This window comes from Phyllostomus hastatus, unplaced genomic scaffold (genome assembly GCF_019186645.2).
Source record: "Phyllostomus hastatus isolate PE091 unplaced genomic scaffold, TTU_PhHast_1.1 phas_contig_402, whole genome shotgun sequence".
Classification (NCBI taxonomy): Eukaryota; Metazoa; Chordata; class Mammalia; order Chiroptera; family Phyllostomidae; genus Phyllostomus; species Phyllostomus hastatus.
In genome coordinates, this window is record NW_025333873.1 from 17102756 (window position 1) to 17128268 (window position 25513).

General features: G+C 60.8%; 1 protein-coding gene across 7 annotated transcripts in view; it reads left to right on the forward strand.

Moving 5' to 3' along the window:
* MYT1L (myelin transcription factor 1 like) overlaps positions 1–25513 on the forward strand; it is a 321839-nt gene that overhangs the window by 172357 nt on the left and 123969 nt on the right. For all 7 annotated transcript variants that reach the window (XM_045844646.1, XM_045844649.1, XM_045844650.1 and 4 more), the window contains one exon: positions 23885–24025. The gene's annotated coding sequence lies outside the window, so the exon portion shown is untranslated. The remainder of the gene's footprint in view (positions 1–23884; positions 24026–25513) is intronic.

A 25513-nucleotide genomic window follows, 5' to 3' on the forward strand; every position in this document is an offset into this window, starting at 1 on the left:
CATAAAACATAATCCTCAGTAAGTAAAAGTACCTGATATCACAGAACGTGAGAAAATAAGTAGCCACTTTTCCAGTGGTGATAGGGTGGCCACTGTGATACAATGTACCATTTCCCAGTAATGACCTGGTGGCTGCAATCAAGGATCTCAGCCACCTGAGCTGCTTCTCTGGAGAGGGAGACGGCTGCTCCCTCGGGGGCAACAGTGGTTGCTGGGGGTCGAGGGCTTCAGGCGGGAGTGGGGGGCCCCTTCCCGTCTCCCTCGAGGACCTGCCCGCACTCACTCGAGCGGACGGCACCCAGGGGACTCGCACCCGGGGCAGCCGTCTCTGCGGTCACAGAGGACCAATGGCCGTGGCTGCGGCGTCTGGGAGGGGGGCCGCAGCAAGTGTGGCCGTCGCGTGGGCAGCTGCGGGGCCTGGATGTCTGCCAGCCTCTCGGGGACGTGGGACTTCCCGGGGACACCCTGCAGTGTCCCCTCACCCCTCAGAACCGCCCCCCCTTGCACTTCCCTTCCGGCTTCTCCTCCTTGAGAGGACCACTCAAGTCCCACTTAAGATTTCAGTTTTCCGACTCTGCCTCTAACACGGCGGCCAGGTGCAGTAGCGCTCCTGCCACCCTCAGGGCATGTGAGCCTGCAAACGGGGCGCTGACCCCTCCGAGGTGCACCCAGGGCTCCACGCTGGTTCCGCCGCCTGCCGGGCAGTCGGCTCCTTCCTCCTCGGCGCTCTGCGCACTCTGAGCTTCCCGGCCCTTTGTCCCAGCCACACGGGCCAGTTTGGAGGAGACAGTGTGGCTCCAGTAAAACAGCGTAATCAGTTCTCACGGTTACCGCTTAGTAAAGAGTCTTAGACCCCATTGGTGACTCTCGGGCTGTGTCAGTGTCGAAAATCCGAAACTCTCCTAAAACACTCTCACAACGGCCACCGAGACCTGCCGACCGGAAAAGGCTGGTCGGATGTGGTCCGCCTTCTGCAGGTTTGGGGGGACCCAGTGGGGCTCGCCCCTGAGTGGGGGGCGTGCAGAAACCGTCCCCACAGCTGCAGCTGCACCTGTGATGGCCGGACTTCAGGTCAGCCGGTCCCTCCGCTGCCCCTCCCTGCGCCCCCGCCCCACGGACCCACCGTGCCGGCACGTGCCCGGCTGGCCAGCCGAGGTCTGCTCCGGCGGCTCCTGGGGGCAGGGGCGCGGGGCCTGCGGCAGGACCTCCGCCCCAGGGCCCGTGGCCACAGGAGTTCCCCAGCGTGTCTCAGGCCTCTGGCCAGGTTTGAAGACTACGAGGAAACGTTGTCTGATTGCTATTAATCCAGCCCCCACTGGCACAGTCTTGCTCAGAGATAAATTAGCATCTTGTCGTCAGGAAAAAACATCCAAAAATAAGAGCGCCGTGAGCACGTGAGAAGCAGCCGTTCACAGGCCACGGGAGACGGGTGGGGATCGGCGTGGCCGGTGGGCCCGGTGTCCTGGGCCTGCCTGTGTCCCTCCCTCTCGCCGGGAACTAAGCCGGGCACCCACCAGCCCCGTGCCCGGCCAAGGCCGTCCGTCCAGGCCGGTGTGCGGACAACGGGGCCCCAGCGGACGCGGCCCGTGACCTAGCGCCACTGCAGCACGCAGAGTGCCACGGCGGCGCCCTGTGGTCTGGCTGGCGGTGCCACGCCGTCGCCCCGGGCAACCCCGCGCAGCAGCGCAGCCACTTGGGGACTGGGCCCCCCTGCACCCGGGTGGACGCCTGCCTCCAATGGGGGGGAGAGGACCGTGCCACCGGGAGGAGCGCGTGCCCTGCGAGGACCGGGGCTCCCACGGGGCCCTCGGGGGAGAGGTCCGGCACGGCCGGGGATGAGCTCGCTGAGACCGACGGGCGGGGGGGGGGGGTCAGTTTTTAAAGCCCGGTTCCGCGTGGGAGCCGCGGTCAACGTGTCCTCTCGGGGCTGCGTGGCGCGGGGACGGGCTAGGCCCTTTCGCCCCGAACACCTAAACCCCCGCGTGTAAGCCAGCACACGACGCGGGGGCTTCTCTGAGCATGAGCGGGGAGCGTGCAGACGGGCTCTGGCCCCTGCGAGCGTGTGGAGGAATTTTCTAGCCTCCTCTCGGGGATGGTGTCCATGGCAACGGAAGGCTCTGCGGCACAGGAACCCTCAATTAGCACGGCACACACGGATGCCGGGAGTCACATCCCCGTGCACAGGAGCGCGGCCGTGGGTGCGGGGATTTTGAGGGATTTTTTTACTTTATGACCTGATAGGGTATTAATGCAATTTGTTTTGAAACTGCCTGTGTTTGTCATGCCCAGCACTTCCGTGCTGATAGCGCTGGACTGGAAAACCACCCGGGTGTCACAGCCACGCAGCCACATGCAGCGCGACGCAGCACCGGGGCACCGCTCCCCCGGGGGCGGGAAGACGCCGGGCCCCTCGCGACCCCGGGTGCCCGGCTCACCCTGTCCGGGGCTCCGTGCCCCGGGCTCCAGGCGGAAGCTGCCCAGACCCCTCTGGCGTGCTGACGTGGGTGTCTGAACACACGTGTTCCAAGACGGATAGCCCGTGAGGAGTGCCAGCAGCAGACCCGCCATTCCTGCAGCAGAGGGAGAGGACCGACAGCTCGTCTGGGTCTGCAGAGACGCCCCGGGCGGACCCGGGGCTCCAGGAGCGGCATGTGCGCGTGTGGGACACGTGTGGGACACGTGTGTGATGTGTGCTGCGTGTCTGCAGACGGGGCCAGACCGGGGAGGGTGACGGCAGAGTGCAGTGTGAAACCACATAGACAGCTTATGGACAGAGATTTAACTTCACAAGAAACACAGGTGTGTTTCCTCGGTGACCCTCAGACCGATGATGAGTGCGTTCCGGTCCCCCCGCAGCTCCGAGGTGTCACTGCGTCTACTGGTCGCCAGCCCGTACGCGCCCCTTTGCCAGGACCTCGCACACGCGGGTCAGACCGTGCAGGGGGGGTCTGGGGGACCCCGGGGAGCCTGAGAGTGACCGCCGCGAAGCAGCTGCACACGGCGGCGCTCTGAGCACAGGCCTGGGGGGGCTCCGGCGGCAAAACGACGGCCACTCCCAGGCGTGAGGGAGGTTGTCGAGCCGCTCGCCCCAGGAAAGGGTGCGTGGCCGGCCGGCCAGAGGGGAGGAGGAGGAGGAGGAGCAGTGTCAGGAGCCGCCGACGGGTCTGAAACGGAGGCGCCTGCTCCCAGACGCCACCCCGGGGAGGGGGGGCACCTCTGGGGCCCGGTCCCACGGGAGCGGCGGCCGCTGCTGCTGCTTCTCCACGCCGTGTGCAGAGCCCGTGCGGCCTGGGCACGGCCCGTGACGCGCTCCGGTGCGTTCTCGCCTTGTCCGTGTTTTTGTTTCTCAGCGGCAGGTGACACGCTGTCCTATGAGTCTCAGGGGGACAGCACAGGGCTCAGACGCTCGTGTAACTTCAACGCGGTCGCCCGGTCAGCCCGGCCCCCCTCGGACCCCACACACAGTTGTCACAACAGCGCTAACTCCATCTCCGTGCAGGGCTCGCATCCCCAGGACTGTTTCTGTCGCGGGCAGTTTGTCCTTCTTACTCCCCGCCCCCGTTTACCCGCCCCCACCCGTCCGACGACACTGCCCGACCTGAGACAGCCCCTCCCGTGGGGGGCTGGGCGGACGGGGGCCTAGACCGAACGCCGGGGGGGCTCACAGTTGCTCGGGAACCTCGCTAATTTACGTGCATTAAAAACGGGGCTCTGAGGCTTGAACAGCCAGTACTGGGCACGTGAGCGGCGCACGGCACGGGGGGACAGGGCCCTTGACACGGACGCTCACGCCTGCAGGTTGGGAAATGGTGCACGAGTCCCCCCACTAAGGCGTGAGAGGGAATTGTTTCAGACCTCGGATGTGGAACTCACTTCCTCTCAAGGCCTGGCCAGAAACATGCCCATAACGTAGAGAGTACCGACCAGATTTAATCAGGAACTATTTTAGGATCACAGCGGTTCTCTCTCTAACGCTCTTGAACGGCAGGAGACACGGCTGCCAGACGACTGTTCTGAAGGCGGGGAGCCCCCTTGCCCCCTCGCCCCCCCCCATGTGCTGCAGAGACTCCCTGGGCAGGGAGGGCCTCGCGCTCCGGGCGGGCGGGCGGGCGGGGCGCTGAGCACGGCGTCTGCGTGCTGCTGTGTTTGTGTTTCTTTGCCGTCGTGAGGGTGGCACGCACGTCGTTAAACTAGGCCAACCTTTGACCCAGGCTTGGGCGCGGCGTGGACGCACGGGGCGGGACTGTCCGTGTGAGACCATCCCTGGGCGAGGTCTGAGCCCAGGCGTGCGAGAGAGACTGCTGGGTGTGACCGAGGGACAGCCGGGGCGGGTGCCGAGGACACAGCCGGGGCCCATGGCGGTGGGGGTGACGACCGGGCCTTGGGGAGCCCGGTTGGAAACGGGAGTGCAAGAGCGATGACGCCCCTTTCTAAAACTCACTTTTCATTTCGGCCCACCATCCTTTCTCTCAAGCGTTTCGTCCACGCTCTCCGTGGCTCCTCCCTGCTGACGCGCCTGCCAGCAGCAGGACGGGCACCAGATGGACCCCTCGGGCCCCTGGTACCACCGCCCAGACCCTGGGAGCTGCCCCCTGCCCACGGACAGCGTCTGCCGCCGGCCGCCAGGCCAGCCCCCACGGAGGGCCTTTGCTGAGGTGTGAGGGGTCTGGTTTCTGCAGGGAAGCCCCCCCCACCCTGTTCCTTGAGCTGGTTCCGCCCACAGCCCAGGGGGGCGTGCCCGCCCTGCTGCTCGCTCCGCTCCCCCGGACACAGTGCGGGGGTACCCGTCTCCTGGCCGCCTCAGCCTCCTCCTGTCTGGGGGTGGGCTCTGGGCCAGGCCAGGAGGGGAAGGGCTTTGCAGCCCTGACCCCTCACCTCGTGCCCCCTGCTCTCTCTTGTGACCTCGGGTCCCTTACGTCTTCTGAGGCTCCAGGACTCCCCGTCTGCGCACACGGGCAAACCTGCCCCCTGGGGCCCCTGGAAGAGTCCACGTAAACAGATGAAAATGCCTGGTCTCCCCGAGGTGCGGGCAGGCGGTGACACCTCCAGCTGCGCGGCTGCATGGCTCTCTGCAGCCGACCTCCGGCGGGGCTTCCTTTGACCTTGGCCGCCTGCCTGGCGGACCTGGGTCGGTCGGAGACAGAGGCGGCGCTGCTCTCACTCTCTGTCAGGGATTCTCATCATGGCTCACAGGGAAGCAAAGTGGGGTTCGGTGCCTGGCTGTCCGCACCCCACTTTCTCGCCACACTGGGGTACGGTGAGCTTGCAGCTGGGGTGTCCGTCTGTAAGCACGGTGACAGCCCCCACCGAGCTGTGTGGCCAGGGCTGGGCTCGCCCCAGGGGACGCGGCTCCTCCCCCACGCTGACCTTCCGGAGGGTTCCACACGGGGGTGTGTCTGCCCCGAGCCCCGCACAGGCTCTCGGGCTGGAGCCTCCCACCCGAGGCGGAAGGCTCCCCCCCGCCACCCCCCGGGGCAGCCGGCTCAGAGCAGCCGAGCGAGTGAGTGGAAGACAGTGCGAGACGCCTGCAAACGTGGGCGCATCCGTGGTCTTTCGTTCCTGACCTCCAGCCGCCCGTGTGCGCGGGGACCGCCCGTGACAAGGCTCCGCCGGGACGGGCCCTGTCCCCCAGCTCGCTCAGGGGGCACGGGCGGGGCTCCGTTCTCTGCAGGCCATCGGGCCAAGGCCTCGGCGCCCACCAGCTGCCGGCCGGAGGCCGCCGTCCACTCCCGGCCGCACAGCAGCTCCATCACGGCAAGCACGCCGGGCGAGGGCCCCCCCACACCCCCTGGCCAGCTGGCACGCGCAGCGTTTGCAGCCTCGTCCGGGGAGGGGCGGCCCGCCACTCTCGCCGTAGTCTGTGCTTTCCAGGCGGCCGTTGGGTCCCGTCACGCCGCGTGGCGTGAGCACCCGGGGAGGGTCGTCTGCAGGTGGGTGGGGCAGAGCCCGCCGCCCCCTCTGAGCACAGGAACCGAGTTGCCTGCTCCTTGTCAGCCCTTCCCGTCCCTGACAAATCGTCCTGTGCGCGCAGTTTACATCCTGCTCGGGGCAGCCCCTCTCGTCCCCAGGTCCAGCCACCCACGGTCAGTCTCGGGGAAAAGTACACTTGTTGAAAAACTCCGGAAGTAAACGAGCAGTAAGTTTTTAATTGTGTGCTGTTCTGAGGGGCTCGACGACATCCCCCACTGTCCCCTCCGTCCCACCTGGGACGGGGCCCACCGCTGTGTGCAGTGCCCCCCCCCATGCGCTCCCCACACGTCTGCCGGTCACTGCGCAGCCGTCAGGTCATCGGATCGGCGGTCCCAGCACCGGGGCCCAGTGAGCCTCCCCTCACCGGACAGCGTCCTGGGCACCAGGGCGGCGACGCTGGCGGTGCCGGCACGCCGCAGAGATGCCGGGGTGCGTCCTGTGCACCCGGAGGTGCGTGTGGGCAGGAGCACAGCGTGAAAAGGGTTCGCACTCCCCACAGTTCAGACGCCCCCGGGGGGTCTTGGGGCAGCTCCCACAGAAAAGGGGGGGGCCGCTGCAGTAGGTGATGACCACGTTGGCTTCTTGGTTCATGAATCTGCCTCCCGGACACTCCTGTTTTCCGAGTGTCCCACCGCCAGCACCGGCGCCGACTCCTTCCTTCGCTGGCCCATCGTGTCCTCCCCCGGGGGGAGGGGGGGGTCCGGTCCCCACTCCCTGCTGCGGACGCTCCGGAATCCGGGGCTTCCAGTGCAGGGTGCTCGCCTTGCAGCAGAGGTGCTGGCCGGCACCGGTGCCGGCGCTGGGGGGAACGGCCGCCAGCCTGGCACAGCGACTTCAGCAGCTGAGCCCGCGTCTCAGATGAGGCCTCTGCCCAGTGCCCGCGTCTGTCACGCCTAGAAGAAGGTGGTGACAGGGCGTCAGGTCGCCGATGGGGGGTCACATCCAGAGTGCCTCTGGCCAGCCACGCTGCCTGTCCGGTGGTCTCATGGGTGGGCAGCACGCACCCGACAGCTGACTGCTCCTCGGAGCGAAGCCAAGGGGGGAGGGCTAGCTTCCACCCTCAGGCTCGCCTCCCGGCCTCGGAGGGGCGGGAATGCGCCGGCCACGGGTGCGGCACACGCATCTCTGACGTCGGAGGACCCCGACTGGCCGGGGGTGCGCTGTGTGGAAACACAGAAGGGCACCTGCCATGTCATCCCTGGTAGCTGCGCCCGGATCACTCTTGCCTGGGGACCACCCAGGACCCTGATGCTCACGGAGACTCATTGTGGGGGGCCTGCTGAGGGGTCATGCCCTCCGAGAGGCCGTCAGACCCCTGGAGCCGCGTCCTGGTCGGGCGAGGGGCGGGGCCCCTGCTGCGTGGGGGCAGCCTCAGCCTCAGCCTCAGCCTCGTCTGTCCCCCTGAAGCTCTCCTGCCGGCGCAGGCGCAGGGCTGGGGGGGAGGGTGCGCCGTGAGGTGACGCTCACCTGGAAGCCAGGTGGACCGTACTCCTGGTCACCGGAGATCTCCCCGTCCATTTGGGGAACCCCAGAGAGGCGGCCTTGTCCTTAAAAGGTTAAAAACTCCTGCCCGGCGTGAGCCTGTGCCCTGCGGACAGCGCGGTGATGAGGTCACTGTGATGAGGTCGCGGTGCCTTCTTTCTGAACGGGGGGGCTGGTGGCTCTAAGTTCCAATCCGAATGTCCACATGAAAATCCCATTAACATTACAATGTTGTTGGGTCGGCCAAAAAGTCCACTTGCTTTTTTTCTGTACGATGGCTGTCGTGGCACTTAGTTTGTCTCTGACTTCATGGAGACAATTCTGTCGGGCTCTATTGTGACTGCTGTCATATCAGCGTGCAGTTAAAAAAGACTTATCAAAATCGGTGAAGTTTTTGCAGTCGTTTTTATAATGCAAATGGAAGAAAACACACAACATTTTTGGCATATTACGCTTTATCTCAAGAAGGGCGAACGTGCAACTGAGAGGCACCAACAGGGTTGTGGGGTGTGCGGAGAAGGTGCTGCGACTGGTCGGACGTGTCAGAAGTGGTTTGTGAAGTTTCGTGCCGGACGGAGATTTCTCGCTGGACGGTGCTCCACGGTCGGACAGATGAGCTGAAGTCGATGGCGACCAAGTCGAGACAGGAACTGAGAACAGTCAACAGTCTACCACGCGGGAGAGGGCCGGCACACTCAGATTATCCAAATCAATGAAGTTATCGGCGAGAATGAAAAACGTGACTTTCATCTTACGGGAAAATTAGATTTTGGCCCACCCACTAGATGCTGCCTTTGGGGAGAACCATGTTCTTTTTTATGATAAATTGCAAAGCAATGTTCGAGCTATTCCCAAAGAGAAAGCCACGTCCTTGACCCGCGGCAGCAGAGCCGGGCCAGCGCTTCAGACGCGTGGTTCCGCCTCAGCGAGGAGCGTGGTGACTGGCAGGCGCGGTGTCTGCTCACGCCCCCGCCCTTGCTGGCGTGGAGTCTGGAGAACCAGGGTGCTCTAGGGCGGCTCTTCGGGAGACGGGCGGGGGGGGCTGGCCGACCCCGAGGCGGCCCCTGGGGTCTCTCTGCCTCAGACGGCAGCCGGCACCGCCCCGCACGGACGCCTGCGCTCGGAGCCGAGACCCCCGCGGAGGCGGGGACCGCCGTCTCCTTCGTGACGCTGTCCCGCATGCTCACTTAGCAGTGCGTGCCGTGCTCTGCCACGCACGCATGTGCACACGTGTGTGAGGTCCTCGCCGCATGCCAGTGAACAGGGGCCGGTGTCCTTTCTGACCGTCGCCCCGATTCCACGTTCGAGGACATGAAGTCGTAAAGAGGTTGGGGAGCATCTCCCAGCTCCTGCGACTAGACATTTTCTTTTTTCTTTTTTTATTGTATTTTTTCCATTGGCACTTAGTCTCCCTGTACTCCCCTCCCGCCCCCACAATCACTGCACCTGCTGTCCGTGTCCCCGAGTCTTTTTCCCTCCTCGCTCCGTCCCTCCCCCTCCACCCTCCCCCCCTTAGCTGCCACCCTGCTCTCTGTCTGTCTGCACGAGTCTGTCTCTGCTTTGCTGTGACTTCTGGTCTCTGAGCGTCTCCCGGAGACCTTCGCACGCGGAGCAGCCGGGTTGGTAAGCGGTCACCACAGGCCTGGGCGGAGGACGCACGGACGCACGGACGCACGGACGCGTGGCTGGCGGGGAGCGCAGGGACCAGATGCCTCAACTCCGTTCCAGACGCCTTAGAGCTGCCGGGCCCCGAGGGGCCACCACGGGGGGGCCCGTCAGCAGCGACACCGACAGGTCGACGAGGCAGCGGCGTGGTCAGGCCGCCGAGGGTCGCGCGGAGCTTCCCCAAGGTGGGGCCGTCGGCAGAGTGGGGAGTTCAGAGTCAGGAACCGTTCTCCGCTCCTGACGCATTTTCGTGCCCGTGGATGGGTTTTGGAAACGAGAACCGGAGAGGACGCCGACCAGAGAAAGAACCCGCTTTGTCCTTTTTCTCTCTGTGACGGAGACCCATGTTTTTGTGCCTCTGCCGAGAATGGTGTCAGTTCTCAGCGCAGTTGCACGGTTCTGCCAGTGAGAGCTCCTGTCTCCGTGGGTCTCCGTGGGTCTCCGTGCGAGCACAGAGTCGTGCGGCCCTCGCTGCCCTCAGTGCTGGCCCCAGTGCCACCCCCACTCCTCTCCGCCCGTCCCTGCGGGCCCGCCTCTCCTGGACATTCCACGTAAGTGCGTGAACTGACGTGAGTCCTCCGTGATGGGTCCCTTCACTCAGTGCGGTGTCCGCGGCTGCTCCGGGGGGGGCATGTGCCCGGCGCCTCGCTCCCTTCCAAGGGGAGTAAGGGGAGTGCTGCCCCCTCGGGTGCGACAGCCCCGCGTGGGTGCCCTCATCGTGTGAAGGGGTGCCGGTCCTCCCCATGCGTTGACTGTCCTGGAAAGTGCTTCTGTGGGTGTGCGGGGACCGGTCTGTGTGGGGGCATGTCTTCATTCTTCTCGGGTGGGAGTGACATTGTTGTGCCGGGTGTTGACTCTATGTTTAGTGTGTGTCAGGAGCTGCCAGAGTCTCACCCCAGGCAGTGCGGTATTTCTCAGTTCTCACGTGCAGTGTCCGAGGTTCTGATTTCTCCCCATCCTCACTGTTCGTGGTTTCCTCCTGGGTGTATCAATACAACGGCCATCCCAGCTGGCGTGAGGTGCCAGCTCATGGCGCTTTCGATCCATGTTTCTCTGGCGACAAGTGGCGTGTGCACCTTTACTTGGGATTATGGGTCACTGGTCTGTGTCCTGCGGAGAAAAGTCAGCTCAGGTCCTTTGCTCACTTTGACGTTGAGTTGTCTTTGGAACCTCGCACGAAAGGGATCTTTTTACATCCTGGACGCAGGTCCCTTGTCTGATGTCAGATCTGCAAATATTTTTCCCGTTCTGTGTTGTTCTTTCACTTTCTTTTTCTTTTTAATATTTTTTATTTTAAAGATTTTATTTATTTCTTTTTAGGGAGGGAAGGGAGGGAGAAAGAGAGAGAGAGAGAGAGAGAAACATCAATGTGCGGTTGCTGGGGGCCGTGGCCTGCAACCCAGGCATGTGCCCTGACTGGGAATCGAACCTGCGATGCTTTGGTTTGCAGCCCGCGCTCAATCCACTGAGCTACGCCAGCCAGGGCAATGTTTAACTTCATAATCTATCTTGAACTCCTACATTTTCATATAAGATGTAAAAACCTATCGGGTAACCGCACCCGTTTCTAGCTGTTGAAGAACGTCTCCCTCATGCCCTCCAGACGTGCCTTCTGGGTAGCTGAGTCGTGTCACCCACGCGCCTCGGCCCGTTTGCACCTCGGTCCCGGCAGCCTGGGCTGGCCCACCGTCCGTCCTCAGTGCCGGCCCCGCCCCACTCGGGCCCGCTGCGCCCTCCTGTACCTGCGGGAGCTTCTGCAGACGCCCCGAAGCCTGCTGAGCCGTCTTCCCCTCCCAGACTTTCTTCTTCACGCGTGCCTTCAATGTTCTTGACCCATCACTGTCTCACGCAAACATCGGGCTCCTTGCAAACCCCCGGTGGTGTTTAGGTTGCAGGTGCACCACCCGTTAATCCGGGAAGGTCTGACATCACGGCAACGTGAAGTCTTCCTGACTGGGGTGATCTGTGCCTGCCCGTCGCCGTAGATCTTCTCTGACATCTCGTGACAAAAGCGTGTAATGACGCTCCCTGTGGGGTCGCTGCACACCGCGGGCCACCCTCGGGGTCTGCCGCGCGTCCTCGCCCACCGGTGTGGGTTCTGGCCGGGGAGACGCTCCCGGGAGTGACGCAGCGCGGCCCCCCCACCGCACCCTGGCTCCACCGTGTCCGTTCTCTCGAGGACGCTGGGGCGGGGGGCGAGGACAGAATTACAGCGGCTCCTTTTCCACGCGTCCGCCCGCGCACACAGGCCGCGCCCGAGCCACCCCCCGGCACCCTCCCCAGTTGCCACTCCTCCCGGAGCTGGTCTTGCCGTAGACTCGGTGGGTTTTCCCGGCCGGCGTTTCGCTCACAGGGAGAAGCAAACGTACTCAAACTCACGGTGAAGGCAGAGGAAGTGGATGGACAGCACCATTCACCGTGTCATTGAACGATGAAGACACTGGGGTTCTCGGAGGGCAGTGATGTGCCTGTGACCGCACGGCGGGTGACCGGCCTTCAGACCGTGGCCCCGAGACGGAGAGCGCCCGGCCCCGGCCTCGGGGTTCTGCTGTGAGGCTGGTACGAGGTGACACGCATGAAGGACCGTGACTGGGGACAGGGCGAGGGCTGCGGGGGCCTCCTCTCCTCGCCAACACGGTTACCGCCCGGCTAACTGCCACCCCGACACGTGCCCAGTGTAATCAGCTCCAGCCCTGGCACAGGCACCGTCTCGGCGCCACACGAGAAGTTCCCGAAGTGTCTGGGTGTTTAAGGGCCGCAGGTCACGTTTGGGGGAATCGGGGGGAGGACTTGGGGGAGGCGGCGGCTGAGCCGGGCTCGTTCGGTTAGGTGCGTGGGACTCGGGGGGGAGGGGGTGGACAGTTTCCCCGGGGGGGTGGGGGGCTGGTGTGAGGAGGGGCAGGAGGCCAGGAAGCGGGAAGGCACGCACACAGCAAAGACGCGAATCATTCCCGCGGAACGTCGGAATTTGAGTCCCCTTGCTGTTCGTCTGTGCCTGATATTTTCTCTCCGTTGTGATTGCCAGCCGGAGTCCTAGAGCGTGTGCGTGTGTGTGTAAAAGAGAGTCCGGCGAGCCCTCGGGAGGGAGCGAGGTGCCGCGGAAGCCGCGTGCTGGTCCCCGCCCCCTGCTCCCTGGGTGGGTGAACGGGTGCCTGGCCCCGCTGGACGGGAGAGCCGCGGGGCGACGCTGCCCCTCGGGGAACCCACACCCACGGGCTCCCCAGTCGGCTGGGATGGGCCCTCGCCCCCACCGGGGGCCGGCCCAGGAGACCGTGCGGTCAGGGAGCCAGTGAGTTCGGGTGCGGGAGGGCGATGCAGTGGCTGCCCTGGGCGAACAGTGTAAAACGTCCAGACAGTTCGAGGCAGCTGATCAGTGTGATCCAGCAGCCGCTCCCTCAGGAAGGGCTGTCCCTCTGCAGGGATCCGCACTGGGGGCCAGGTGGGGGCGGGGGCGGGGCCGGCGCTGTGCAGGTGTAAAGCGCTGCGCAGGTGAACTGCCTCTCTCCGCGACTCTGGGTCTAGCCCTGACTTTTGAGCACCGTAAGGAAGAACCTCTGTTCTGAGAGAACCGCGGCTCCTGCAGCGCAGGCCACGACCCCCCACCCCAGCTCAGGGTTCCGGTGCCGGTCCCTCGAGCTCTCGCCACAGAGCCACACGCCCCAGTCCGCTCTCAGGAGACGCCGGCCCGCGCTGCCCTGCCTCCATCGGAGCCCCGGGGCTGTTGGAGACAGGTGTGCAGCAAGTATGTTTTTAAGCATCTTTCGAGGATTGTGCTAAGCACGGGGAAGCCGCCATCAGCCAGACAGCACCCCCTGGAGGAACTCGTGACCCGGGCAGGCGTGGAACCTCGCCGGGTGACGTGCGGGGCCCGCCGCACGTGAAGGGCACACGCAGGTGGGGGCACGAGGCTGCAGGCACGCGGCCGCCCCCTGGGGGGACAGAGGTGTCGGCGGGCCCGGCAGACGTGGGCTGCCTGCCTGGCCCTGGCACCCTGCAGGCAGGGAGGCCGTGGCGGGCTGCGGGCGGGTCCCCCTCTCTCGACACGGCACACCCCCCACTGAGCCCCTGGGGGCGTGGGGGCGCGTGAGGCCGCTGCGGCCCGCACCACCGAGTCACCCCCGAGGGCGGCCCCTGGGGGGCGACTCCCGTCCACAGCGGACCCTGCGTTTGCCACCTCGCTTTGCTGTTTGACGAGATGATGCGGCTCTGCCTCTCCCTCCGTTGTCACAGGTGACCGACCACCTCTGCTTTTTCAGTTCGAAGGAAGATCTCCCGTCTCTGTGGTTGAGACCTGTGCGCTCTGACCTCTGGTCCTGTTGGCCTTGTTCTCAAAAATCCACGGTTTGGACCATGGCATGGATGGCGCCCTGGTCAGACGCGTGCCCGAGTGCAGCCGGAGGGGTGGGCGCTGTGACCGGCTCCGTCTGTCGGGACCGGGGGTGGGGGGGCGGGGGACAGGGGGCACCCGCAAACACAAGTGTGGAACTCCAGGTCAGCACCGAAAAGAAAACACTGCGACCCGTGGAGAAACATTGCGCCCCAGGGGCACACCGTGCCTCCCCGAGGGCACGCCCTTCTGGGCCCTCGGTCTCGGAGTCTGCGGAGACCCTGCGCCCTCTGCCCTTCAGCTGCGTCCCAACCGTGGGCGCGGTCGGTGGCCTGCAGCCGGGCGGGGGGTCCTCGTCTGCGGGCCCCGCGGCGGGTGGCGTCTGGTGGGACACCGTGGACTTTCCACCTTTGCACCTGCTTGAAAATCGCCTCAGTTTCCCTAACCTGCGTGTGCATCTGTCCTCGGAGCTTTCTCTTGACTGGGTGGTGACACCTGCTTGTTTCCCTTGTGAGGTGATGAGTTTAAACACCTGTCATGTGTGCTCCGCCTGTATGTATGTGAGAACCGTGCGCACACCTCGTTTTGGAAGCAGTCCTTTAACAAAACAGAGAACGGGGAAATCGGGGTTCGTGGCGTGTTACGTGGAAAAGACTGGAAGTCTTAGCAGCAAAGTCAGTGGGAGTCACCGGTGCCGCATGGCTGTTCCTCTGGCTCTTGGACCGTAAGTACTGAGTTTGGAATCACCGTTCCACGCCACGGGTCAGCTTTCCTTGTTTGTAACCCAGTGACTGATGGGTAACCGTTGCTATAAATCGTGTGTTAGCATCTGGCATAGCAAGCTATTGTAATTATCTTTTTAAAAAGAACACGTCACCATTCTTGCTATCACATTCTTCCAGTGAGTTACACTGTGAGTTTGTCTGAGTCTGTAATGTATTCATTTGGGATCTTGGTTTTGCATAAAATCTATAAATATTTGCTTAGGCGTCATTGTCATTACTACTGGATTGGATCTCTCCAGTTATTCTTCTCATCCTCTTTTTCTCCCATTAGGAGTTTTGAATTTTATTTAAATAATTCAAACACTTATGTCTTGAAGTAAAATTAAATATGCATTTAATGGTTTCAATTGTAAAAAAATTTTTTTGTTAACCATTTATCTGAATTTGTAGCTGTTACTGTAATTTGATGAGGTTTTAGAAGTACATTTCTTTCTTAATTTTGATTTTACTGTATCCAACAGCCAAATATTTTCATCTGAATCATCTCGTATTTTGTGATGAAAGGTACTAGGGAAAAGTTATGTAACTGAAAAAGGTGATTTTCCAAGCCCTGGCCAGGCAGCTAGGTTGGTCGGAACACCGCCCACTCCACCCAGAAAGGGCGCAGGCTCAGCCCCATTTGGGGGTGGGTGCGGGAGGCGGCAGGTCAGCGCCCCTCCCCCACGCTGGCATCCTCTCTCTCTCTCTCCCCTCCCCTCTCTCTAAAGCTGGTAAGGCGACCCTCGAGGGGGGATTAAAAAGTTGCTTTTCAACAAGCCTCTCTGAGACATTTTTACCGCACGAAAAAGGAAAGAGCTGTGTCTCTGCTACAGGAACCCTGTTAGCTGTCTTTCCTGTGTTCCGTCCCATAACCTCGTCCGTGGTTTCACACCGAAAGTCTTAAGCTTTTCAAAAAGTGAAGTTGTTAATAATGTCTGCCATTCAGGGTTTTATATTTTATTGTGTTGAAAAGTGATGAAAAACCACCATAACGATACGCTCAAGTCTTCACTCTGAACAAAGACACTTTTAGTCACCTCGGCAGTGTGATAATAATTATCCTCTTGACAACCCCAGTGTGCTTTTTATAATAATAATGCATTTATCCTTAAAATGCATAAAAGTATTCCATGTGCTCCAACTAAAGAGATAAAGTTGAGTTTACGTACAGTTAGTCCCAACTAAAAACCCGTGGACCAGAACTCGGCAGCTGCCGTCACATGACTACCCAATAACGAGACGTGTGGGGTTTTACCAGGAAATTAAACCTCAGAGTCAGGGTAAGGGCGTTTCTTTTTATTTAACTTGTTATTTTTTTCAATTGCAGTTAACATGCAGTATCATTTTGCACTAATTTCAGGTGTGCGACATGGCAGGTAGACACACAGTTCACGAGTCCGGTGCCCGCCTGGCCCCGTACGTGGCTGTCACAGTGTCGTCGACGGTGCTCCCTGCGCCGCACCTGACGTCCCCGTGACTGTCCCCGTGACTGCCGGTCGGTGCTGCTCAGGAACCCTTCTCCGTTTCCCCCAGCCCGCACCCTGCTCCCCTCTAGCGACCGCCGGTTTGTTAGGAAGATTATTATTATTATTATTATTATGGTCATGAATACACAGGTAGAATCCGTGCCCTAAAATATAAACTGAACATAAGCCAGAGAGTAAAAGGCGACTGACAGTGCAGCCAGATTCTGCAAACCACCAACAATGAAAAAAGCAGCAGCCTCACAGTTCTGTTCCTATCGTGCGGAGTGGCCCAGAGAGGCCTCCGGAGGGAGGGGCCGTCCGCGAGTAGCGAAGAGTCCGCCCCCGCCCACTCCACGCACCAGGGGGGGCGCCACAGAGGGACACGTGGCAGGCACCGGGGACACACTGCTGCTGCGGGGGGGAGGGGGGAGACGGGGTTGAGGCGCGCACCCTCCCCCGCACCAGGGCCGTGCGCACCTGCGCCCGCAGGTCAGGTCGGAGCAGCTGCACGGACGCCCCCGAGGTCGGGAGCGGCGCTGCCGGCGTGGGCGGGGCTCCAGGGGTCCGTCTCCCGCCTCCGCACGGGCCGGCAGAGCCTCTAAAGGGAAGATGAAACAAACAGAAAGGAAACAAAGGATGAAAGCAAATGGGAGGAAACGGAAACTACACCAGAAGAAAAAAGAACGTGCATTAACGTCTCAGGAAAACTACTGCGCTTAACTCAACTACAACAGAAAGGATACTTCTTTAAGTAGCAGAGAGAGAGCACAATTCAAATAACCGAGAGATCACTGGGAAGTAAAATAGGGGTGTAAAATTTGAACGTTTGAGCCCTGGCTGGCGTAGCTCAGTGGATTCAGCGCGGGCTGCGAACCAGAGTGTGGCAGGTTCAATTCCCAGTCAGGGCACATGCCTGGGTTGCAGGCCACGGCCCCCAGCAACCGCACATTGATGTCTCTCTCTCTCTCTCTTTCTCCCTCCCTCCCTTCCCTCTCTAAAAAATTAGTTAATTAATTTTAAAAGTTTAAACGTTTAAAATCTCACCAGAAGGGTGAGCAGGTGGAGTAAAGGAAGCCCGGTGAGCATGAAACACGGAGGTAAAAAGCAAACACACAGGCAAGTCAGAGCACTGGTCCGGTGACCCCGTCCTCCGAACCACGGGAGCTGCAGGAGGAGAGAGCAGAGGAGACAGGGAGAACGGGAGCGGTGAAGGGAGCGGAGGAGAGGCCGTCCCCGGGGGGGGGCCCGGCCTGAGGGGCACGAGCCACACGCCCGCCACCGGAGCCCGGGTCTGCATACCGGCTGCCCTGGGGACGCCGTGGGTCCCCGGGACCGAGCTCGGCCTGGCGATGGGAGAGGGTGGGCACGGAGAGTCCTCAGCACGCACGTTCCAGGGAGCGACGCCGTCGCACAGCTGAGGGAGAATTATCCGAATCGAGAATGTTTGCTCAAAGTACCTACAGAAATCATCACAATGACCTCCCAAGAACCTTTCTTTCCTTAGGGAAGTATGGGATGATAACTTCCCCCGAGAAGGAGCAAGCCATGGGGTGCAGCGAGCAGCACGTGGGCGACCAGACGCCCTCGGGTGCTGGTGAGGGGGGTCCCAGGACGAGGCAGGACCGATGGGGCTCGCAGACAGCTCCCCAAGACCCCCGCCAGGGCACCCAGGGGACACCCGGCCGGCCTGTCCGCTGGAGCTGAGAGGAGACCGCTCAGCGGAGAGCGTCTGGGACCGCTCCGCACCCTTGCCCGGGAAAGCCCAGCCGCCCCCCCTGCCCGTGGAGTGCGGGTCCCTCCGCCAGCAGGGCCCTCCTGTCGTGACGGCACAGCCCCGGTCAGCGGTCCGGCGTCACGTCCACTGTGACCACGCTGGGGCCGGACAGTGTGCGGCGTGGAGCTGCAGGGGGCGCGGGTCACAGTGGCACGTTCATGGGCGTGGGCTTCTCCGTGGGACAGAGCTCAGCGGCAGAGACACAGGCCCTCCCTGGTCTAGGGGTTTTCGGTAAATGCTGAAGGAAATGGCTGAAAGGGTTGCGAGTCTTTCCCTCTGGGGAGCAGAAAATAGATGGGTGGTATCTGAGGAGCACTGTTCTTCATAACAGACCGCCTACAGCCATTTGACCCTTCAACTATGCGTTTGTGTGACTCTGATGAGAATACCCGTTACGTTTTTTAAAAACCGATGCTTCCCGTCGTTCGTCTTGAGGGCCGATCACGGCAGCCCGGCAGACTGCACGTGGCCTCAAGTTCAGGACCCTCGGTTCCCGGGATGCGTCGAGGGGTGTCTCCCTGGGCCCCCCCAGAGGCTCTGGTCGGCGTGCAGAGCAGGAGAAGGGCGAGGTCGGGAAGCTGCCTCGCGAGTGTGCCCCCTGGAGCGGGGCGGCGTCTGTGGCCCCCACGCCCCTTCCCTCTGAGAACCGCACCTCCGCTGACCGCCAGGCGCTCCCCGCTGCGCGCTGCAGGTCCCCACAGCGGCCGACCAGTTCCTCCAGGGGTTTCGGGGTTGTCGCAGGGGCCAGCAACGGCGCTTGATACAGCTGTTTCAACGTCCCTGTTTAAAGCTGGTGCAATAAAGACCTTTTTTGTTCCCAGCGGAGCCACTTGGAGGGGCTCGAATGGGATTCTGGTTCTCAGGGGGTTCGGGGGTCACCGGAGGTCTGTGGGGCGGCTCAGAGCCTGTCCCTCAGCCCTGCCTGCTCGGGCACGGGGCTCGCAGGGCCCCCCCAGGGCGGTGCGGGGCGCTCTCGGTGCAGAGCCAGGCGGCGTGGGAGCCGTGGGTGCCCAGAGAGCCAGAAGTGAGGGAGGGACCCCGGGGGCACCCGGGGCAGAGCGCACCTCCGTGGGGAGCACATCCGCCAGCCCTGGCCTCCCCCTGTGGCCAGGCTTCTTGCGTTGCAGGTCGCCTGCTGCGCTATTTAGAAACATGGATTAAAAGGAAAAATAATAGAGCGAAAATTAAATCAAAGTAGGTTTTTAACATAACGACAGCAGAGATAACAGGCCAGTTATATTAGGTGTGGAGACGTACTCATAGGTATCGGCTGGGAAACCCCTTTCTGCTCATCACTTAGAAACAAATTTAGAGGAAAAGCAGAGGGTGGGCACTGGGCAGGGAGGGAGAGAGGGAAGGAAAATAAGCAAGTCTGGTTTTCTTTAGCCCCAAAGCAGAATGTTAAGCAAAAGGTGACTTATGTCTGTTTTCCATGACAAGATATGTTATGAATTTCAATCTGTCTCTTAATACATAACCAATCTAAAACCCAAACATGATGTAATCACTCATTCTTGAATTTGGGGACAAATCATGCTTTTTGTGTACTACATAACAAATGTGAAGTCATTTGAATGGTACACAGCCTTGTTAAGTGAGGAGAGTCAAAACCAGTCTTTTCTTACAAACACCGGTAAAGAAGAAATGACTGTGGTGACACGCCCACCAGCAGCACACGGACCTAAAGCTGCGCGTCGCACACCTGTGCACATGCCTTGTGCACTGAGTGCACTGAGTGCCGTTCCATGTCTGCTCTGCGCCAGGGGTCGCGGACTTTCGGGATCCGAACGAAGTCCGTGAGAGAGCACCGTCTCTGCCCTAACGGAGGGCCCTGTTTCAGCGGAGGAAAACAGAAAACAGTTGCATAAACATATAAACGTGTGATCCATATAGGAAAAGGTGGTGCATTAGACTGCATCAAAACTAAAGCTTTTGTTCTGCAGTATACCCTACGGCAGTGAAAAGGCAGGAAACACGTGGGGGAAATACTCAGCAAAGAGCTGGCCCCTAGAACACACAGTGAACTCTAAGTCCCAGTTAGAAGAACAGAACTTAGAAAACGGGGGAGACATGGGCACACTTTGCACCACAGAGGGTGTACGGGCATACAGCAAACGGGCACATGAAAGGGTGCTCAGCACCCCCAGCTATCGGGGAAATTCAGGTTAAACCCACGATGAGACACCACCACACGCCTGTCAGAACGGCTAGGAGCGGTGACGACGCGCGTTAGCTGCAGCCGTATTCGCAGGTGCCGAGGTGGCGAACAACGCCGACGTCCCTCTGCAGGGCAACGGTTAAAACCGTGCTCCGTCCGCACCCTGGCAACCCGCTCAGCGGGAGGGGCAGGAGAGCCGGCTCCCGAGACCCACGGCGACAACCTGGACGGGCCTCAGGCAGTTGGGCGGAGGCCGCAGACTGTCTGGTTCGGTTCCTAGAGCGTGCTGGTTTCACCGAGAGAGAGTTGGCATGGGGTGTCAGTGTCCGGTGCGCACAGGACTCGGTATCCGTGTCCGGTGCGGAGTGACCATGGGAAGTCTCCTCAACACCCGCCACCCCGCAGCTACACAAGTTTTGTCTCGTGATGAGAACTTTCAAGACCTACCCCCTCAGCAACTTCCCGGCACGCAGCCCAGCGCCGCTAACGGCGGTCACCACACCCTGGGCACCACGCTCCCAGGACCTGGGTGTTTCTCAGCTGCACGTGGGCACTCTGACCCCCCCCACTCGTCTTGCCTCCTCCACTCCCACCCCCCGCTCGGCAGCCGCCCGTCGGGTCCCCGTGTTACAGAACATTCTTGAAATGACAAACTTCACGGAAGTGCGCAGGTCGGAAGTTGCAGAAAGAAAGTGTGTGTGCTTGTGAAAGGCACAGGAGGGACTCGTGTGACGGTGGCTGTTTGTGTCTGGGCTGTGGCGGTGGGCACGCGGCCCCGCACAAGTGGGATCGTACAGAGTTAGCCGTGCCCGGGCAAGTGCAGGGAGAGCCAGGAAGTCTGGACGGGATCCGCGGGAAGGTCCAGCGTCTGGACCTCGGTGGGGAGGACACCCCGCAGGTTCCCGAGACGGTGCTGCCGGAGGAGGACCCGGGGCTTTAGGGTCCGGGGAGTGCGGCTGCGTGTGGACCTGCGAGCGTCTGTTCTTAGAACAGAGGAGAAGCCGTGCAGCGTGATCTCATGTGACAATGGCCACGGAGAAGCCCTGGGTGTTGTCTGAGCGGGTGACCGTGGGTGAGGAGGAGGAGGAGGTGTGGGTCCCGCTCCGGCGGAGGGCAGAGTGCAGCAGCGCAGTCCTCAGAGGCGCCCCCACCGGCTGCCGTGTGTGTGTCTGTGCCTGAGCTGCCCCCGGGGCGGCCAGCACCTCGGGGACAGTGCCCCTCGCTGCCGACAGAACTGGGCAAGGGGACGTCTGGCCAGGCCACGTCTCCAAGGGAGCTCACTCGGTGGACGGTTCTGGGAGTTCTTACATGGTGGAAGGTGATTGTTGAGAGAGCAATTAACTCAGTGTGTTGCATTCTAGTTTTTAAAACGCTATTCCTGAAATATATATATTTGCATACCAACTGTTTTAAATCAGAACAGCGAAGTCTGTCCGGAAAATGTCCAGCCAGTGTTAGTTCCATGAGAACGGTTTCCGTGACATCGGTGTGACCTGGCCGCCGAGGAGAGTGGGCTGGAATGCACATGCGTGAACCATGACAATTTCGCTGTGCTGGTCAGTGGGCAGTAGATGCCGTTGAGTGAGTGAGTGTGCACTGTGTGGCTGTCACATTCAAACTGACTGAGCGAGTAGAGCAACGAATCTGCATCCAATTTTGCATTAAGCTTGAACATCCCTCCTCAGAAACCATCTGGATGACTCAGAAGGCCGCAGCTGTGGGCAGCTGGTGCCTGGCAGCCTCTTCACGACAACACACCTGCTCCCGCATCACATCTCGTGCAGAGTTTTTTGGTGAAACAATCAAATCACCCAGGTGACTCCACCCCCCACAGCCCAGATTTGGTGCCCTGTGACTTCTGGTTCTTCCCAAACCTAACATCCCCTTTGAAAGGGAGGAGATTTCAGACCGTCGATGAGATTCAGGGAAACACGACGGGGCAGCTGATGTGACTGGGAGAACCGTGTGAGGTCCCACGGGGCCTGCTTTGGAGGGACTGAGGCGTCACTGTCCTGGGTACAGTGTCTCTTGTCCCTTGTGTCTCCTTCAGGAAGTGTCCCTGTTTTTCCTGGGTCCCTTCCGGACAGACCACGTGTGTGTGTGTGTGTGTGCGTGTACGTTTGTAAGGAGCACCGCGTGCCCCTCCAGGGGGCTCGGCCTCTGGCCCACGGGTGGTGGCTTCCCCTGCAGCTTGTAAGTGACCCCAGATGAGAACGCCCTTCGCAGAGGAGGCTCCCTAGCGACTCCTGTAGTGAACTTCCTTCCGAAGGAGGGGCCGGGTCTCAGGTCTGCAGGCAAGCTCCAGGGAACCAGGAAAGGGACCGTCCCCCCATCACCCAGGGAGGGGGGACAGAGACGGTGACATCTGGAGACGCGAGCAGGGCACAGGGCTCCCCACAGGGAAAGAGGAGAGGGTCCCAACGGCTGGTTGGCAGACACCCGTGTGGGGGGACATGGGGCAGACACCAGACGACCTGTTGTTCTGGTGACGAAGTGCTACTCTGTGGGCACTTAAGCTTCAGTGGAAAACCTGGCTGTTTTGATCAATAAGCATGTCCTTGGGTGAGGATGAAAAAACCTCCTGGCAGTTGTCAGACCCCTGCCGGGAGGACACCAGCCCGCACTCCCAGGTGGCGGAGGCCTCTCGCACGGCCTTCCAGCCCACGAGGCCCCCCGAGTGGCTGTGACTCGTGCTCGGGCCAGAGAACTGCAGGGTGCTTGACGCCTCCCGGGTGGGCGTCTGGCCTCACCAGAGGAGCAGGGCGTCATGCAACCTAGTGCCGCGTTTTACCAAAGTGGGGCTTTTTTAGCACAGGGAGAGCAGCGCATGGGAGGGAGCGGCTCTGACCCCGACAGCCGCCCTGTGCCTGTGGTCTCAGCCACTTCGCTGCTGTGCGCTATGTTGGGTCGGTGACAAGACTTACTTAAATGCGTCTGTTCAGTGTTCTTCACACGTCGGGAATGAACGTGCGTGTTCATAAAACCGCTGTGTCGAATACCATCTGGACCATTTTATTCCATTTAGTAATCACCTCAGAACATGTTAAAAAAACACCGTGCCCACTATATAAGTATTAGTAATAGAAGATTGTGCATTAGCCCCATTTTAACACTATATTGGATGTTGCTTTATAGGTATAACAAATAAAAATTTAAGTTATTGAGAGATTCTATTTTGTTTTCTTTTTTGATTAGCAACCAGCTTACTGTTGTAAAGTCTTTCAGATGGGAAGGTCTGCACCTTGCTTACTGTTTTTACAGCAGAGAAGGAGAGAAATAAAAACATGCATGCCCGTCTGCTGACGATATAAGCTGTGTATGTGGGGGGACAAAAAACCTGGAATTATCTTCTGGGGGGTGGGCCCCTTGTAGCACAGGGCTCCCCCGCTAGGAGAGTGTTCTAGGAGCCCATCTGCATCAGTGGACCAGCTGGCGTTGTTGTGAGAGGCTGCGTTTGGCTTCAGTGAATTTTTTTTTTTTAAGATTCTTTCATCGCGTTTGCCCATTTCATGATGGGTGATTTACAAACACACCTGCCCACACCGCACTGAGTGGTCAGCAGTTTTGACCAAGAACAGCATGACCCCCCTGCCCCACCCTCCCCATTAACCCGATCTCACCATAACCAACTTTTTTTGTTTCCCCGGGTGAAAGACTCTTCAAAGGGAAACCTTTGCCAATGCGGAAGAGGTGGAACAAAAAAAGGTAGAAGCCCTAAAAGGCATCAAAATTAATGAATTAAAAACTGTTGTAAGCGGTGGAAAAAATGTCTCAGTGAGTGCATTGTATCCGGTGGAGAGTACTTTGAAGGTGACTGGAGTTTAAAATGAAAGAACAAATACGTAGCTCTTTATAAATAAACCCCATGTGGGGGGGTCCTCCGTCTTGTGTGTAGACACTCATGTGTACGCTTCTCCGGTTGGCCTCCCCATAGTTCCTATCCCCTTACTACTTTTCAGGCTCAGCCACAGAGATAACCCTTACACACAGTGTCATAGGAATACGTTCACCGTTTTCTGAAACTTTTACATCACAAGCAGTAGTTCAGTTTTCTAGAGGAGTCTTCTGCGGTGAGCCGCTGACCAGAAGCGAGTCAGCGGCAGGCGGCCTCCCTGCGGGACCCCCTGCTGCGCCCACGAGGGTCCGTGCCCGCCGCCTGCCCGCCCACCCTGCCGTCTGCAAGCGTGAACCGGCCCGGGCGGGGCGCCCCTCGTGTGGGGCTCTGTCTCCTGAGGACACACTCGGCCTCACTTTCTGCCTCTTCATTCTTCTCTACAGCGACCCACGTCCGGTGGAAGAGGAAAAAATGTAGTGACCGAGTCCAGGCGAGCAAGTGTGTCTCCACATCATCAGCACCGCCCCGCCCAGAGGGGTCCCGGCCGCCCGCAGACACATGGCTCCCCAGGGAGACACGTAGAGGTGAGGGTCCTGGGTCCCGCTGGGGCCGCCCTGGGGTGCTTTCCCTTGAAAAGGCGCCGAGATGGGCTTGTGTGTTTTCTCTCAAAGAGCACAGTGTCCTTCAGTGTTCACCAGCAAACTCAGCGTGAAGTCAGGTAGTGTCATGGATCCCTAAGCACTGACTCACGCTGTTACCCCCACACGTCCCCCGGGGGCCCTTCCGTCCGCGGGTCTGCGCCCCCCGGCGGTGGTGCGGGAGCCCCTTGGGAATCCAGGCAGGGGCGTCCCCCCCCCAGAGGAACCCGTCAGGCCTTCAGCCAGGGCCTACCTCGCCTGCACGGCCCGGGTCCGAGCGGTTGCCGTCAGTCACTGTGGAGCAGCTGCCCTCGGAGCTGCCGCGGGCCCGGGAAGCCGTTCTCCGCACAAAACTAATGGCTGTTGAGGTGTCTTTAAAGAATCACTTAAACTGTAGTGAAACAGTACATGTAACCAACCCTTACGGTCCGGACCCCTTCCACGTGTGCGTGTGCGGTCCGGGGCAGCCGTGCGACCGTCACCGCCGTCGACCTCCGGGACCCCCCCTCCCCGGCTGCCACTCGCCTCCCCCCCCCCGAGACCCATGATGCAGTCCCTCTGTGTGTCCACCCCTGCCCCACCCCGCACCCCACCCTGTCCTTTGTTGCCGGGCCTCCGACGGCTCTGGGGGCCCCCTGTGAGCGGGCCCCACCGTGTCTGTCTGTCTGTCTGTGACTGCCTGACTGACCTCCCGGCGTCTGTCCCCGGGCTCTGTCCGCGTCACTGCACATGTCAGACGCCCTCCCCTCCCAGGGCCGAGTGATGCTGCGTTCGGGGGGACCCTGTTAGTTTCTCTGGGGGCCTGTGTGCGCATGTGGGGGCCGCTCCCGACGGCCGGCTGGCCACTGCGCCTGGTGCTGCTGTGAGCGTGAGCGTGCAGGTCCCCCCCCCTCCCCCGCTGCCGGGGCTCAGCGCAGACCTAGAGGAGGGCCTGCTGGATCACAGGGAATTCTAGCTTCGGTTTTCTAAGGAGCCGCTGTGCCGGTTTCCGCAGCGGCTGCTGCACCAGCTGCCGTCCTCCCAACAGCCTGCAAGGCTTCCGGCTTCCCCCGCCTCCGCGACACGTGTGGTGTCGTGTGCTCTGTGGGCAGTGGCGGTCCTCCCCCCCCAGGTGTGGAATGGGGTCTCGAGGGGTCCGGACGTGCATGTCCCTGATGGTTAGTGACGTCGAGCATCTTTTCACGTGGCTTTTGGCCGCTCCAGCCTTCACTGCCTGAGCCCTGCGCCTTAGTTGAGTCGTTTCATTGTTGTTGTTGTTGTCTGCTGCTGCTGTTGTTGCATTGTGGGGGCTGTTTAAACCTTCTGGATATTAACCCCTTATCAGATACCGTATTTGTCGGACTATAAGACGTACCCCCCAAATTTGAGAAGGAAATGGGGCACATCTTATACTCTGAATGTAGTCTACCTGGCTGTCTGGTGGGGGTTGGGTGG